Here is a 15,293-nt window from a genome sequence, read left to right as displayed (position 1 = left end):
TCTCCTGAAAAAAAAAGAAGGGAATGGAGGCATCACACTCCCAGACTTCAAACTATACTACAAAGCCATAATCATCAAAACTGCATGGTATTGGAACATGAACAGACATACAGACCAATGGAATCGAATAGAAAATCCAGAAATAAACCCACAGATTTATGGTCAACTAATCTTTGACAAAGGAGCAAAGAATATGCATTGGAGCAAAGAAAGTTTGTTCAATAAATGGTGCTGGGAAAACTGGGTCGCTACATGCAAAAGAGTGAAGCTTGACCACTACCTCACACCATACACAAAAATCAACTCAAAATGGATTAAAGAACTAGACATAAGACCTGAAACCATAAAATATATAGAAGGAAATATAGGCGAAACACTAAGTGATTTGCACATCAAAGACATCTTTACAGACACATCACCCAAAGCAGTGATAGTGAAGGCAAAGATAAACAGCTGGGACTACATCAAATTAAAGAGCTTCTGCACAGCAAAAGAGACAATAACAAAAACAAAGAGAAACCCCACCAACTGGGAGAACATTTTTGCTCCCAACACTAATGTAAAGGACTGATCACAAAAATCTGCAAAGAGCTGACGAGACTCAACAACAACAAAGAAAATAATCCAGTCAAAAAATGGGCAGAAGAGCTAAAAAGAAACTTCCCTGAAGAGGAAATGCAAATGTCCAACAGACATATGAAAAAATGTTCAACATCACTTGTAATCAGGGAAATGCAAATCAAAACTACCATGAGATACCATCTCACACCAGTGAGAATGGCACATATTAAAAAAACTAGCAACAACAAATGTTGGCGAGGGTGTGGAGAAAAAGGAACTCTTCTGCACTGTTGGTGGGAGTGCAAACGGGTCCAACCACTATGGAGAGCTGTGTGGAGATTTCTGGACCTACTAAACATAGAGCTTCCATATGATCCAGCAATTCCACTCCTAGGTATTTACCCAAAGGACACAGAAACATCAATTCCAAAGAGCACCTGCACCCCTATGTTTATAGCAGCACTGTTTACAATAGCTAAGCTTTGGAAACAACCCAAATGCCCAAAAATAGATGACTGGATCAAGAAGATGTCGTACATATATACCATGGAATATTACTCAGCATTCAAAAAAGATAAACACATGCAATTTGCAGCAACATGGATGGAGCTGGAAGGGATCATGCTCAGCGAAATAAGCCAAAAAGAAAAAGAAAAATACCGGATGGTCTCACTCATAGCAGGGATCTAGAAAACTTAAATAAGGGACCAGGAAAATGAATATAAGAAAGTGAAAATCAAAATCAACAAAAAACTATGAACCAGAGACACTTTTTGGGGGGTGGGGGGCGGGGGGAAGGATTGGGGTCAGAATGGGGCGTTTGCAATTGTATGGGGGAATATAAAAATAAAATTTATTATTAAAAAAAATATTTACAAATTATAACAAAAAGAAAAAGTTGGATAGATAACATTTACCTATATGTTTGTAAGATTTCTACATTTTACTTGTACTACAATATTAACTCCAAATATACCTTGATCATTTAAAGATGCATACTTCTGTAATCCACAAAGCAATTATAAAATAATTTGAAGAGCTCAAAACCAATATATGTCATTAAAGAAAATTCTAAAGATATCCTGTGAATTACAACCAAAAACGGAGGACCAAAGGAGACATGATGTTAAATAACAAAAGAGTAGACTTACATCCAATCATATTACTAATTTTATTAAATGCCAATGAATTTAACACAACATTTAGAAGATAATCATTGTGAACAATCATGAAAAATAAATTCAAATTACAGGCCCAGGGTGTTTCTCTGAGATCAACAAAGTTAAATAACCCCAGCAAGATAAACCATAGAAAACAAGAGCGGACACAAGCCAAAACAGAATACCCAAATGAGAGGAAAAATAAAAGAAAGAATATTAATAACAGAGTATAATTTCATAGTGAAAAAAATGGTGCATCCTACTATGAGGAGACGGAAATCCTATGTATTTACACACTTTTTAAAGTATTAAAACATGAAGCAGAAACTGATAGAAATAATAATAACACAACCACTATGGAGAGCTGTGTGGAGATTTCTTGACCTACTAAACATAGAGCTTCCATATGATCCAGCAATTCCACTCCTAGGTATTTACCCAAAGGACCACAGAAACATCAATTCCAAAGAGCACCTGCACCCCTATGTTTATAGCAGCACTGTTTACAGTAGCTAAGCTTTGGAAACAACCCAAATGCCCAAAAATAGATGACTGGATCAAGAAGATGTGGTACATATATACCATGGAATATTACTCAGCATTCAAAAAAGATAAACACATGCAATTTGCAGCAGCATGGGTGGCGCTGGAAGGGATCATGCTCAGCGAAATAAGCCAGAAAGAAAAAGATAAATACCAGATGGTCTCACTCATAGCAGGAATTTAGAAAACTTAAATAATGGACCAGGAAAAAGAATAACTATAAGAAAGTAAAAATCAAAATCAACAGACAACTATGAACCAGAGACACTCTATGGGGGGTGGCAGGCGGGGAGGAGAGAGATTGGGGTCAAAATAAGGGGGTCGCAATTGTATGGGGAATATAAAAATTAAATTTATAATTAAAAAAAAATAATAACAAACTAGACAAATCCCATATTATGGGCAGTTTCTGACCTCTTCCTAATGATTCTGTCTTCGGGTATCCATACTTGGACAGGAACTAATGATGTACTTCTCAAGACTATGATATGGCAAAAGTGATGAAGTGTGATTTTCATGATGATTCTCCAAATTTTTGAAAGCACTGTCTTTGGCCCTTTCATTTTCTTGCTCTCTTGAAGCCACTGCCAAGTCATAAGAGGCCCCGTGGAGTAGTTCTTGGGGCAAGGTACTGATAACAGCTGTTGAAAAACTACGACCTCAGATTAACAACCCAAAAGAAACAATCTCTTGCCAATAGCCACTGAGTGAACCAGCACATGGATCTTTCCTGTCAAGTTGTGAGAAAGTTACAGCCTGTGACACATACAGAGTTAGAGGACCTACCTGAACCATATCCAGAATCTTGATCTATGTGAACTTAGATAATAAGTAGGTGCTGTTTCTAACCACTAAATCTGGGGGTAATTTGCTAGGCAGTAACAGATAACAATTATAATTGGAGGTTCCAATACTCTTCTCTGAATAAGCAATAAAATAATAGAAAATCAGGATATAGAAGACCCTAAAAAATATAATCAACCAATTTGCCTTAAATGTAATTTACAACACTTCAGTAAATAACAGAAGAAAATGAATTCTTTCCAAGTGAACACAGATTCTTTATTAGGATTGACCATCTTCTGGACCATTAAATAACCCTCAATAAATTTAACGGAATTTAAATCATTCAATATTCTTTGTCCATAATGGAATTAAATGAGAAATAAGCAATGGGACACTATCTGGTGACACTCTCAAATATAGAGGAAATTAAAATCACATCTCTAAATTAAATGGTCAGAAAAAAGACCAGTAGGAAGATTTAAAAATCTTAAATATAAATGAAAGTAGAATATAAAATGAGTCGGATGTACTTAAAGCAGTGCTTAGAGAGCATATTATCATATTAAACTCAAATATTAAGAAAAAAGTTCTCAAATCAATAATCTAAGATTTAGCTATAAGAAACCAGAAAAAGCATAAAATGAACATAAAGAAGGAATAAAGAGTGAAGTGAATAAAAAGGGTAACAAAAACATAACGGACACCATCAATAATTTTGAGTGGATAAATAAAATTTATAATTTCTTCAGACTTACCAAGTATTTACCAAAGAGAAAGGAAAGTATAGATTCCCAAAATAAAATTGATCATGCATTACCCAAGAGATGAAAATACAGATTCTGAAAAATGTTTGTACAAAAATATTCAAAGCAGGGCCTCCCTGGTGGCGCAGCGGTTGAGCGCTGGGTTGCAAAGCTGCCCGCAGCCTCTGCAGCGCAGGCTCCATCCCCGGCTGCTCCCTGGCCACCAGAGGAGGGTCCCACATGGCACGCAGACCTCTCCTGCCACCGGCTGCTCCACTCAGCAGTGTACTTCGGTCCTTCTGCCTGCTCTGCTCCCCGCTCTGGCTCTGTTGAATTCTCTCACCCTCCTGCACTTCTGACTATACCCAGTGCTTGTATAAACAAACAAACAAATACATAAATACATAAATAAATAAATAATCTTTAAAAAAATATTCAAAGCAGCTTTATTCATAAGCATCAAACACTGTAAACAACACAAATGTCTATCAATGGAGAAATGGATAAGCAAATTGTGATATGATTACGCAATGAATTAAAACTCAGCAATAAAAAGGAACCGACTATTGATACACACAAGGACACTGATGAATTCTCATAGACATAATACTGAGCTAAAAGGGACAGACAAAAAATTATACACACTGTATGATGATTCTATTTATATAAGGTTTGAGAAAAGACAAATTGAGGGTATAGTGACAGATATCAGAACACTGATTATCTCTAGGTGGAGAAGGTAGGCAAGATTTACCAGAAAGGTGCACAAGAGAATTTTCTTGATAATGCCAGTGCTCTGTATCTTGATTGATTTGGATGGGTAGGAAGGTTGTATGCCTTTGTCAAAATCCTCAAATTGTGCACTAAGATCAGATAGGAGGGGAGAGGGAAAGGAGAGTGGAGGGGTGGGGTAAGAAGGGAGAGAAAGAAAGGAGAAGGGAAGGTAAGAAAGGAGAGAAAAGCAGAGGAGAGGGGAGGTGGAGAAGGGAGAGAGAGAAAAATTAAAGGGAAAAAAATAAAACAAAAACTACAAAGAACTAGCCAGGATTGAGGTAAGAGATTAGCCTGGATCTGTATATCTGTTACAAAACAAAACTGATACAGAAAATGAGAAGTAAACATGAAGGTAAGAAGGAGCAGTCTCTAGAGAATGGACCAAGACACTCCATGGAGGAACAGTCTTTAATTTCTTTGCTCTACTTGCAATTGTTTCTGTGTATGCAATATCTGTTTTATAAATACTTAAAACCACACTGGTTTTAAGTATGTACATGTGCTACAAGCAGTTAAGATTTGCAAAACACCTAAGCAGAAATATTGTGATATTCTGCCTTACCTATCCCCATTATGTAATTTTAAAATATTAACCTTATACTGAAATATTTATGAATGAATGTATATGATATCTGGATTTAGTTTAAAATACTATGGTTAGAAAGATGAATGGTTATGTGGTTGGGTTTGGACCTGAGTTAATAATTGCTACACTGGGTAATGAGTACCATAGCGTATGTTTGAAAGAAAGTTAAAGAAAATGGTAGGAACAACTAAGTGTACGAAGGCCAGCAAAGTCTTAATTCACTTTTCATGAATAACTGCTTTCAAGTTTTTAATCTTTTAGCTATTTTAGTGCCCATGTTAGTGTACTCACCGGGTTATCTTGCTCTGGTTGTACTAAGTTCATTCTCTTCTTATATCAGGAAGGTTTTATTGGTTAAAAGTGGCCCAGAGCCAATGAAAATAAAAACAAAGATAAAGTGCCAAATCCTTTGTCACTGCTTGTGAGAAGCATCCCAGGTAACAGGAGAAAGGACAAGAAATGTTTACAAATTGGAGGAGGTGGAGGTAGTGGCAGAGGAGATCCTAGTGTATTCTAAATAGGATGTGAAGAAAATTACAATGCAGGAAATTCATAAAATAAATATATAATAAATAAATTCATATAATAAATATGGATTTCCTAAAGACTATTGTTTATAGATTACAACTCTTCAATATGACATATTGTTAAACAAATGTGTTTAAATTAGGCATTTAATAAATATTTCAGTTGTTGAAATTGTTTATTTGCCATCAATAAATATAAGCCTTTCTCTAGTATGAGAATATAATCAGAAAATTAAATCAATTTAATTTTTTAGATTATCAAGGATTTATAACACCAAAATAAAAACCCTAAGAAAATCCTTTATACTTAAATACCTCCATTTTTACTTTTGAAGCTTTTTTTTTTAAGTTTTTTTTTTAAATAAAGACTTATTTTTATTTATTTATACAAGCACTGGGTACAGTCAGAAGCGCAGGAGGGTGAGAGAATTCACCAGAGCCAGAGCGGGAGGCAGAGCAGGCAGAAGGACCGAAGCACACTGCTGAGGGGAGCAGCGGGCGGCAGGAGAGGTCTGCGCGCCATGCGGGACCCTCCTCTGGTGGCCGGGGAGCAGCCGGGGATGGAACCGGCGCTGCAGAGGCTGCGGGCAGCTTTGCAACCCGCTGTGCCACCGGGGAAGCCCTGAAGCTTCTTAAATAAGAAATAAAATTGTATTATCCTAAATGAATGATACTACAGTAATCCTATCAGGTTAAGGTGGAAACCTCAGAGATCATAGGCAGTAATTACTCCTTGCAACTAAAAAACAAGCTGATTTTAGTTTAATTCTCATTTATTATTTATAGACATAAAAGGAAGGTTTCTGTAATCAAACTTTAAATCATTACTATAAAGAATTTAATGCTGTTTTAGGAATATATATCTAAAGTTTAGAAATGCATACAAATTAATAATAAATAGAGAAGACATTACTCTTTCATGCTTGGAGCAACATCATGTCCAAACAGTAATCTATTTTCAGTTAATCAACAAAATAATCATCAAGTATTTACTGAATAACTAAAAATGCTGTGGGACGTACAATAGATCTAGAGGATAAGGAGTTCAGAAACTGTGAAGGAGTAGGCAATCTTGATGTCTACAACACATTTAATGATTAAACAACAACATATTATATAGATGGGTTTCAAGATAGTGTTTCTGGGCCTCCCCGGTGGCGCAGCAGTTGAGCGCTGGATTGCGAAACTGCCAGCAGCTTCTGCAGCGCCAGTTCAATCCCCGGCTGCTCCCCGGCCACCAGAGAAGGGTCCCACAGACCTCTCCTGCCGCCCGCTGCTCCCCTCAGCAGTGTACTTCGGTCCTTCTGCCTGCTCTGCCCCCGCTCTGGCTCTAGTGAATTCTCTCACCTTCCAGCGCTGCTGACTGTACACAGTGCTTGTATAAATAAATAAATAAATCTTTAAAAAAAAAAAAGATAGTGTTTCCAAGAGTAACTAGTTTATATGAATTCAAGGAGGATACATAATACTGGGCAGGAGGCAGCACTAAATGATGGTAAGAAAGAGCATTTGGAATATAATACTTCTTTAAAATATTCACTCCACCTCTATAACGCCTTCCATTTTCTTTAAAATGGAAAAAAAGGTGATCTTAAAATATATTCTATTTCCTTCCATGTAAAATCTAAAAATATTTTTAAATGCTTAGATTCTCTTCTAAACATTTAAGACAGATATAAATATATATATGCAGTTATAATTATTTTTCTTTGTTAAAGAAAATACATTAGCAAAGAGAAATATGCTATCCTGATACTGATCAGAGGATTTCAATGAATATCCTTAAACATATATAATTCTTTCATCCAAAAAATGCTTTTAGTTTGTTTTAAACCTACAAAGAAAAAAAGGGGTGTGTATACCCAAAGCAAGTAACAGCATATCCAGCTCATTTATTCATATAAAATGTACCAAAAAATGCTATCAGAGGTCTTTACTAGCTCGAAATAATTATTTCCATATGCTGCCTTGAGCTAGAGGTAAAACTTTTTAATTTTCCTCACCATTTTTACCTTTTAGCTACTAGTATGTTTCAAGCACCTCTTATGTGAATTAAACATGTTTGATTATCTAGTGAGCAAATAAAAGGATGTTTTCACCATGATCCCATCCTTAAGAATCTTAGAAGGCTTTCTGAGATGTGTACAAGTAAAAAAAAAAAAAAATTCAAAATCAGGAAATTTTCAGTTACGACTAGTAGAAAGTTCAGTTAGGACCTGTGTACCTCAGGCTAGGGTTACAACACAACATAGTTAAATGTTCCTTTTAGGCTACCTGATTGACATAAAAATGGGGAAAGTGAAAGCAATATGTAAATGAAAAAGCTTTAAAACCATGTAGAATGTTCAAGCTGAGCTGGTAATGCAGGTCAGAAACAAAAGGGAGAAAAGAGCAGGAGAATCATACATGATATTTGTGGTCACAAATAAAAGATAAACCTCTCAATTAACAAAGAAAATGTGCCTTGAATAGATAAATTATCACCCCTCATGAATATACTTTGAACTATCTCAAAATATATCCTCCAAAAGGAAAAAAAAAACACTATTTCCAATGATAAATTTTAACTATGGATCTACCTGCATATTTGTTATATTTTTTAAATTACAATTTGGTCATTTTCTTCTCTCCTCCCTTCTTTCATTTAGTGTTTTACAAAATACAAGACTTTGAAATATCAACTAAATTATATGGTATTTACTGTTGAGATTAACTTTTAAACTGAAATGATTTTCTGGTGATCTACAAGAGATTTGTGCTTGTATGATGTGTAAGGAATCATTTTAATGGGAAAAATTAAGTTAAGCAAACTGATTTCACATAAAATTGTTTTGACTGCATTTTCTACTTTGTAACAGGTTTCTTTGGTATTATTAAAAACATTAAGCTTTACTTAGAAATCACCAAGGAGAAATTTGACATTTCTGAGATAATGTGTATAGCTCTTCAAATAATTCATCTTCAGTAAATAGTACATTTTGTCCTTAATTATTTGTCAGTCATCTACATTTATTAGATGTATTTGTTTTTGATGTCTATGACTTATTTGATATTATTCTTGGTTATAAATCTGAAGATTTTCTGTATTTTAGGCAAAATAAAAACAAAATATCCATCCCCAAAGCAACTTAATATAGGGTTAAAAGCAATTTTTTCAGTAAAATGAACAAATCATCTTCTTAAAAGCTGTACTCTCCAGTTGGCGCCTCCCTCCCCCACTATCTGCACTATGACAGTACACTTAGGCTTCATCTAAAACATTTGGGTTGTGTTTACTGTCCATTGAGAGAATAAATTCTCCCAGGAGTTGAGGGTGCACTGGTGTGATGCCACTGAGAAATGTGAACCACCATAATACATAATAATGAATTGCTATTACAACGTGAAATTATAGCTTCTAAAATGGCAACAGATTAGTTTTGTTCTAACACTAGAAAACAAAACACACTTGACCACTAATAGTCTGAGGAGAACACAAAGAATGCAAACTGCATTTTCCCAGAGAAAGTTGGTCAAATAGGTAGATCCACCCAGGAGACACTGTGGCTGAGCACCCTAACAGCTACTGCCAGAGGCAGCTAGTTAGGAGGTATTGCTCTGTGAACAGGGAACTTCAGTCTACCTATGGGGCAGCGTACATAAGTAGGATGAAAGAAGAATACCTCTGCTCTCCTGGACTTGCAATTTCTTTCACTGTTGATAGGACCATGCTTCAGTGCAAACTCTCAGGCTAATCAATGCTAACTACAGCATAAGCAGCATCTTGCAGTGAAGCATAAGGAGACTAAATGTACACTTAGTTTTTATGAACACAGATACATCCATCCCCTCAAACTGTATGAACATCTTCATGAATGCTTAGAACACAATTACACATTTCACTGGCAGTCAGCAGACAATGTTCTCTCTGAAGCTGAAGAGTACCAAAATAGGGGTATCTTGAAAAGTCAGAGAATGGCAAAGTGTTCTGACTGTCTTTGTGAGCCAAAGAGAAGGCAAGGTTTACACAGAAGAGAAGAATATTGAGGGAAAAAATGAACAGGGACAAAATTCACCTACTTCATAATTCTGCCCAGGGCCACCTTGGCCTCAAAATTTGGTAGCTCTTAATGCCAACTGATCCAACTTCTTGACCTGCATTGAACTGGAAATGCACTTTTTATACTTGAAAGCTACTAAATTTCTTCAGGGAAGAAGAATTGTTGTGTAATTTGTGTTCTTCAAGCCTGTATGTTATCCTTTCCTAAAACAATAGTCTAATTCCAGGGGACAGAAGAGTTTCTAATTGATACAATAATGATGTCTTTTCTTCTCCAACTTCTCTAAATCCATGTCCTATACTCTTGTCATTTAAGTCTTTTAAAATACTCCAAATTATTAATTCCTATGCCAGCTCATAGATTTATAAACTTTATTTATTTATTTATTTTACAGATTTATTTATTTATGCATACAAGAGCTGGCGTACAGGCCAGAGATATGGGGGATGAGAGGATTCACCAGAGACAGAGTGGGAACAGAACAGGCAGACTGGCTGAAACACACTGCTGAGGGAAGCAGCAGGCGAGACAGGAGAGGTCTGCCTCGCCAATGTGGGTTTCTCCCTTGGCCGGCTGGGGATTCAACTCATGCTGCAGAGGCTGCAGATTGCTTCATAATGCGGTGCTTAACCCCTTGCGCCACCGGGGAGGCCTGATTTATAAACTTTATATATCACTGTTTATAAAACGCATGCAAACACATATAATTTCTCTATAACATAGTGAATATTCTGCTTTTACCTCTGGCCATTCTCATTATAATCTACTCAAAAATCAAGAAATTATAAAAGCATATTGGAAATATCAGTAATTTATTTTCTTTGGCAATGATAACCTAAATTAGTATGAATCATAAAAATGTGTACAGTCATATTAAAAATATTTTCCCTCGGGCCTCCCCGGTGGCGCAGCGGTTGAGCGCTGGGTTGCGAAGCTGCCCGGCGTCTGCAGCGCTGGTTCGATTCCCTGCTGCTCCCCGGCCACCGGAGAAAGGTCCCACATGGCCACAGACCTCTCCTGCCACCCGCTGCTCCCCTCAGCAGTGTACTTCGGTCCTTCTGCCTGCTCTGCTCCCTGCTCTGGCTCTGGTGAATTCTCTCACCCTCCCGTGCTGCTGACTGTACCCAGTGCTTGTATAAATAAATAAAAATTAAAAAAGAGTGTTTTTAAAATATATATATATATATATATATATTCCCTCAATTAAGGTATTCTGATACAAACTACCAGTGATGATTGAGCCACTGAAGTTATAATGCATTTCTGAAACACATGTTATAACCATCCACCCTAAATATATCTCTAATCAGAACAAATCCTGCCATGAGTATGCAGATAAAAAGAAAGTGCTCTTGATAGATTGCTGTTCAATTTAGGCCTCCACCTCTTGTGCAGAAATCTCCCAGAGATTCTGAAAAGCCATTAGAGTCAGCTACATGCTAAAGCTTCTAGTCTAACTCCAATAGCCTGTGTAAAATCCTGGATTATAAATCATTGTTGCGATCTATGCCTAGGAATTCATCCAGTGGAATTGCTTATGAGAAGATTGCAAGAAGGTATACTGAGCAACATCTTTAGGATTGACTGATCAAAAATGTAAGTTATATTTCCAATATGAGTGAAAATTGTTAACACTTCCTTGTTCGGTGGGTAGAACACTAGGGATAATTAAGATGGTCTTTTAAAATGAAGCCCACAAAGGGGGTCTGCCTGTGATTATTAACAGGCTCAATAAAGACCATACAAATAGCACTTTGAAAAATCAGAAGTACTTTAAAAATGTGAGATGTTATTTTTACTATTATTTTTGTTTTACATATTGCAAGCCTAGCTCGTCACTGCCCAATTTAAAATGCCTGTGCTTTTGGTTTCCCATTATCTCCCCGAATTTTGAAGTGAATTCTGTTTTAAAGTGTAATCTGTAACATGGCTATTTGATCCCACTGTCATCTTCATTACTACATCAAATTTATAGACTATTTTCTTTCCTCAATTCCATTTTAGTCTTTCCTTTCCTCTCTTTTCAGTTCTCTCTTGCTTTCCCCTAGACCCATTCTTTGTAACTGACCATTTCTCTTCTCATGAATTTTTAGAAGGCCACCACTAAATTTTCACGTGCGCATGAACAAAAACTACTCAAAAGGCTTTTCGTGATAACTTTAAGAATCATTAAAAAAAAACCTTTAGGTTTGTAACTATGGTTTATGTTTCAGTGAAGACAAAGCTAACATATTACTTTGACCACTGAGATGTTGTGGAGATCAAAGAAAAATGGAAACATGAAGCAAACAAATGAGATAATCTTAACATGGAAGAAAAATTAAATGGGTAAAAAGTAAAGGGTGGCATCTTGCAGTTACTTTATGCTAATTCGTAACACCAAAACAATAGCATTTCACCTGTTGGTTCTTTCAGTATACATGTTTTCTCAACAACTAGATATAAACTAGTGGAGGGAAGGGGCCCATGCATTTAACTTCTCAACATCCTTCAAAATATAGGACAGCTCTCCATGCATATTAGTCACTTAAAATGGGTTTGTTTGAATGAATACCCAAATAATGCAATTGGTAATTATCCCTAAATATTGACTAAAATTGTTCTCTATATAAGGAGTTTAAACAATGCAAGTGAATATGAATCCATACAGACATAAAATACATTCCTCCCAAGAGAAATTATATGAAATTGGTGATATATACAATTTATGCTTTATGAAAGAATGTTACATGAAATGAGAATGTTATATGAAAACATATGAGAACATTATATGAGAATGTTATATGAAAACATATAAACAGAACACTTAATTTGTAAACTTAGGTAACAAAAATAATCAAGAATATTTTTACCTAAGTTTTCAGGAATTGATTATAGTGAACCAAGCTGTGAGTGCCTGTACAATTAATATTTAGAGTGAGACATTGACTTATGTGTACTTGGATAAGTCATACTATTTGACCTATGCTTCTGTGTCTCGGAAGTGACGATACTATTCACCTCTCATCCACCTCCTCTGCAAAGATGCTCTGCAAATAAATGAGGTAATGTTTGGGAAATGTTTGCAGCTTGGGAAAGAATCCCACTGCATACATCCCAAATATTACTACTATTCCATATTCTAGCCTGGTGTATTATTGCCTCTGCTTAAAATTGAAATTCTATGTTAGATGCCTTAGGTTCTGGCAAAAATCTGGGTCAATATAAGATGATTATTTTTTATTTTAATTCTGAGATTCTGCTCAGATCCTGTGCACGTGTGAGGAAAAACTGTAGAAAATAAACAAAGCACATAAATCAAGCTTTGGAGAAAAATCTCTATCCAGAGGATTTTTTTTTTTCAATGAAGAGCATGAACACTGTATTTCCCTGGAGAAATATTTCGGTCCAGGAAGGAGGATAGTGCATGCAATGTGAGTGTGTGTGCGCGCGTGTGAGTGCGTACGTGTGTGTGTGAGTGTGTGTGTGTGTGCTGTGCGTGCGCGCCCGCGGAGAGAGGGGCGGGGGAGGCGGATGAGGAGGATGAGATCATAGTTTCAGGATCCTCAGGAAACCCTGGTACTGGCAGCAGCCAGCCTCTGCTGTGCCCACATGACCCACAACTCTGGCAGCGCACCCGGCACTTCCAACATTATTAAATAATAAGAAAGCGGCTCCTACTCCGTGCCCAAACCTCCCTCCAGACCAATGGACACCTTCTAAGAGTTTGGCGAGTCGGTGACTGAGGCGCCCGTCCATTCCAAGGTGTGTGCATGGCATTTTCTTCCTTGACAGCTCCTGAGTGGGGGAGGGCGTGGGGGTGGAAGGGGTCCGTGTGCCGGGCGAGGAGTGGGCGCCTGGCCGGGCTGCGACGCGCTGCTCCCGGCCGCCCGGTGCCGCGGAGCTGGCGGCGAGGCGGGAGGTGCACATGACGCGCAGCCCCAGAAGCGCAGGGACCGGCTGCAGCCGCCCAGGGCGCCGGGGCGCCGGCACCCGAGGCACGGCGGCCGGAGCAAGGGCAGGCGGCGCGCGCCGGGCAAAGTCGAGCGGAGGCTGTAGGCGGGCGCGGGCGGGCGCGGGCGCGGGCGCGGGCGCGGGCGGGGGTAGGGATTCGCCCCAACGCCCACTCGCGGGTTTCCCACCTGTGCGCGGGCGCTGGCCGCCGCGAGCGCGAAGCCTGTGCGGAGCTCCGCAGCCAGGACTGCGGCGCGGCGCCTCCCCGGGTGGCGGGCGGCGCCTCGGGCCCGCCGGGCGGCGGGAGCGCTGCTGCAGGATGGCCGGCCCGGGGGCGCGGGGCCGCGCAGGTAACCACCCCTCCGCCGCCCGCCCAGGCCCGGCCTCGCCTCCGCCCCGCTCGGGGGCGTGCGGCGACGGCCACCGGCTCCCTCGCGTCGCGGGCTGAGTTGTTTTGTTGTCTTCGCTGCCCTCTCGGGCGTCTTGGAGGGCCGAGCTGGTGGCGCGGCCACCTCCATTAGGGATGACACGCACGTTGGGGAGCAGCCTGGGGGGTCGTGACCAGGGAATCCGCGCTGGGCTCCTGCGCAGCCCGCGGGTCTGAGGGTGTTGCAATGCACTGCGGGGCCGGGCGGGGGGCGGAGCGGGAGGGGGCCCTGGGGGGCGGGGACGCGGGTGGACACCGGGTGTGGGGGTGAGTGTCGTCGACTGCCGTAGCCTGTTGCCCGCTTTGGAGTTTCCCGCTGGACAGAGGGCTAACGGGAGTTTCGCTCCCGTACTGGAGTGGGAGGTGGAGAGGTGTCTGTCAAAAGACCAAACCAAGGAGAATAGAGTGGTGGTGACGTGGGGCTGGGGCGCAGTGGTACCAAGCCTGGGACTTGGTAGTAAAACTTTCCTCGTTGGCAGGCTTGGGGCAAGGGTTTGAGAAGATAGAGAAGGCACTCGGGGGAAGGGTTAGATGTGCTCTTGCAGTGAAGTTTCCCACCATTCAGTTCATTCTTGTCCTAAAAAAAAATGGTCTTTGGAGTTGTTGTTGACGTTCTAATAGCCGGTTATCTGTTATGGTCACTTGATATTTAATATTTCTTTCTGAACACAATAGCCGACATTGTTGAAGTATACATAGTAACTCCTTTTACAAAAACTAACACTCCATTTTGCTTATTCCAAAGGTAGAAACTTTGGGGAGGGAGGGAAACGCTCTACATATTCCAGACACAGTTATCTGTGCTTTAGCTTGTTCTCTCCATCATTACTCCAACATAGGGGTAGGTAATATTATACACCTTTTAGAGATGAGGAAATCCAGTTAGAGAGAGTTGAAATAACTTACCCAAGGTCATACAGTTATTAAATGTCAGAGTTCAGTTGGGCTTTTACTGTATTCTTTTCAATTCAGATAATGGAAAAATAGATTCTGCATACAAACTGCACCCCACTGAATTTAAAGTCTTCTCTATTTGATGTATTGACCATATGTCTCTATCAAGATGTACCTTATACTTAGGGATTAATTGACTCTTTTGAATTTTTATTAATCTAATTATGAAATTATGGTAAATATCCTTTGAGTAGTTTCCTTTTACCACAATTAACCAAGTTACCTACAATTATAGATTAAAGTAATATTCATCAACAGT

General features: G+C 39.1%; 1 protein-coding gene across 4 annotated transcripts in view; it reads left to right on the top strand.

Moving 5' to 3' along the window:
- The first annotated feature begins 13,259 nt into the window (after nucleotides 1–13,259).
- The window catches only part of DTNA (dystrobrevin alpha), a 325,085-nt gene continuing 323,051 nt past the window's right edge, over nucleotides 13,260–15,293 (top strand). For all 4 annotated transcript variants that reach the window (XM_054694102.1, XM_037508673.2, XM_037508668.2 and 1 more), the window contains exon 1: nucleotides 13,260–13,464. The gene's annotated coding sequence lies outside the window, so the exon portion shown is untranslated. The remainder of the gene's footprint in view (nucleotides 13,465–15,293) is intronic.

The sequence above is a fragment of the Talpa occidentalis genome, unplaced genomic scaffold (assembly GCF_014898055.3).
Source record: "Talpa occidentalis isolate TD23 unplaced genomic scaffold, MPIMG_talOcc4v2.1 talOcc4.13, whole genome shotgun sequence".
Taxonomy (NCBI): Eukaryota; Metazoa; Chordata; class Mammalia; order Eulipotyphla; family Talpidae; genus Talpa; species Talpa occidentalis.
The sequence above is the reverse complement of the archived record's forward strand: the minus strand, read 5'-3'. Positions and strand labels throughout refer to the sequence as shown.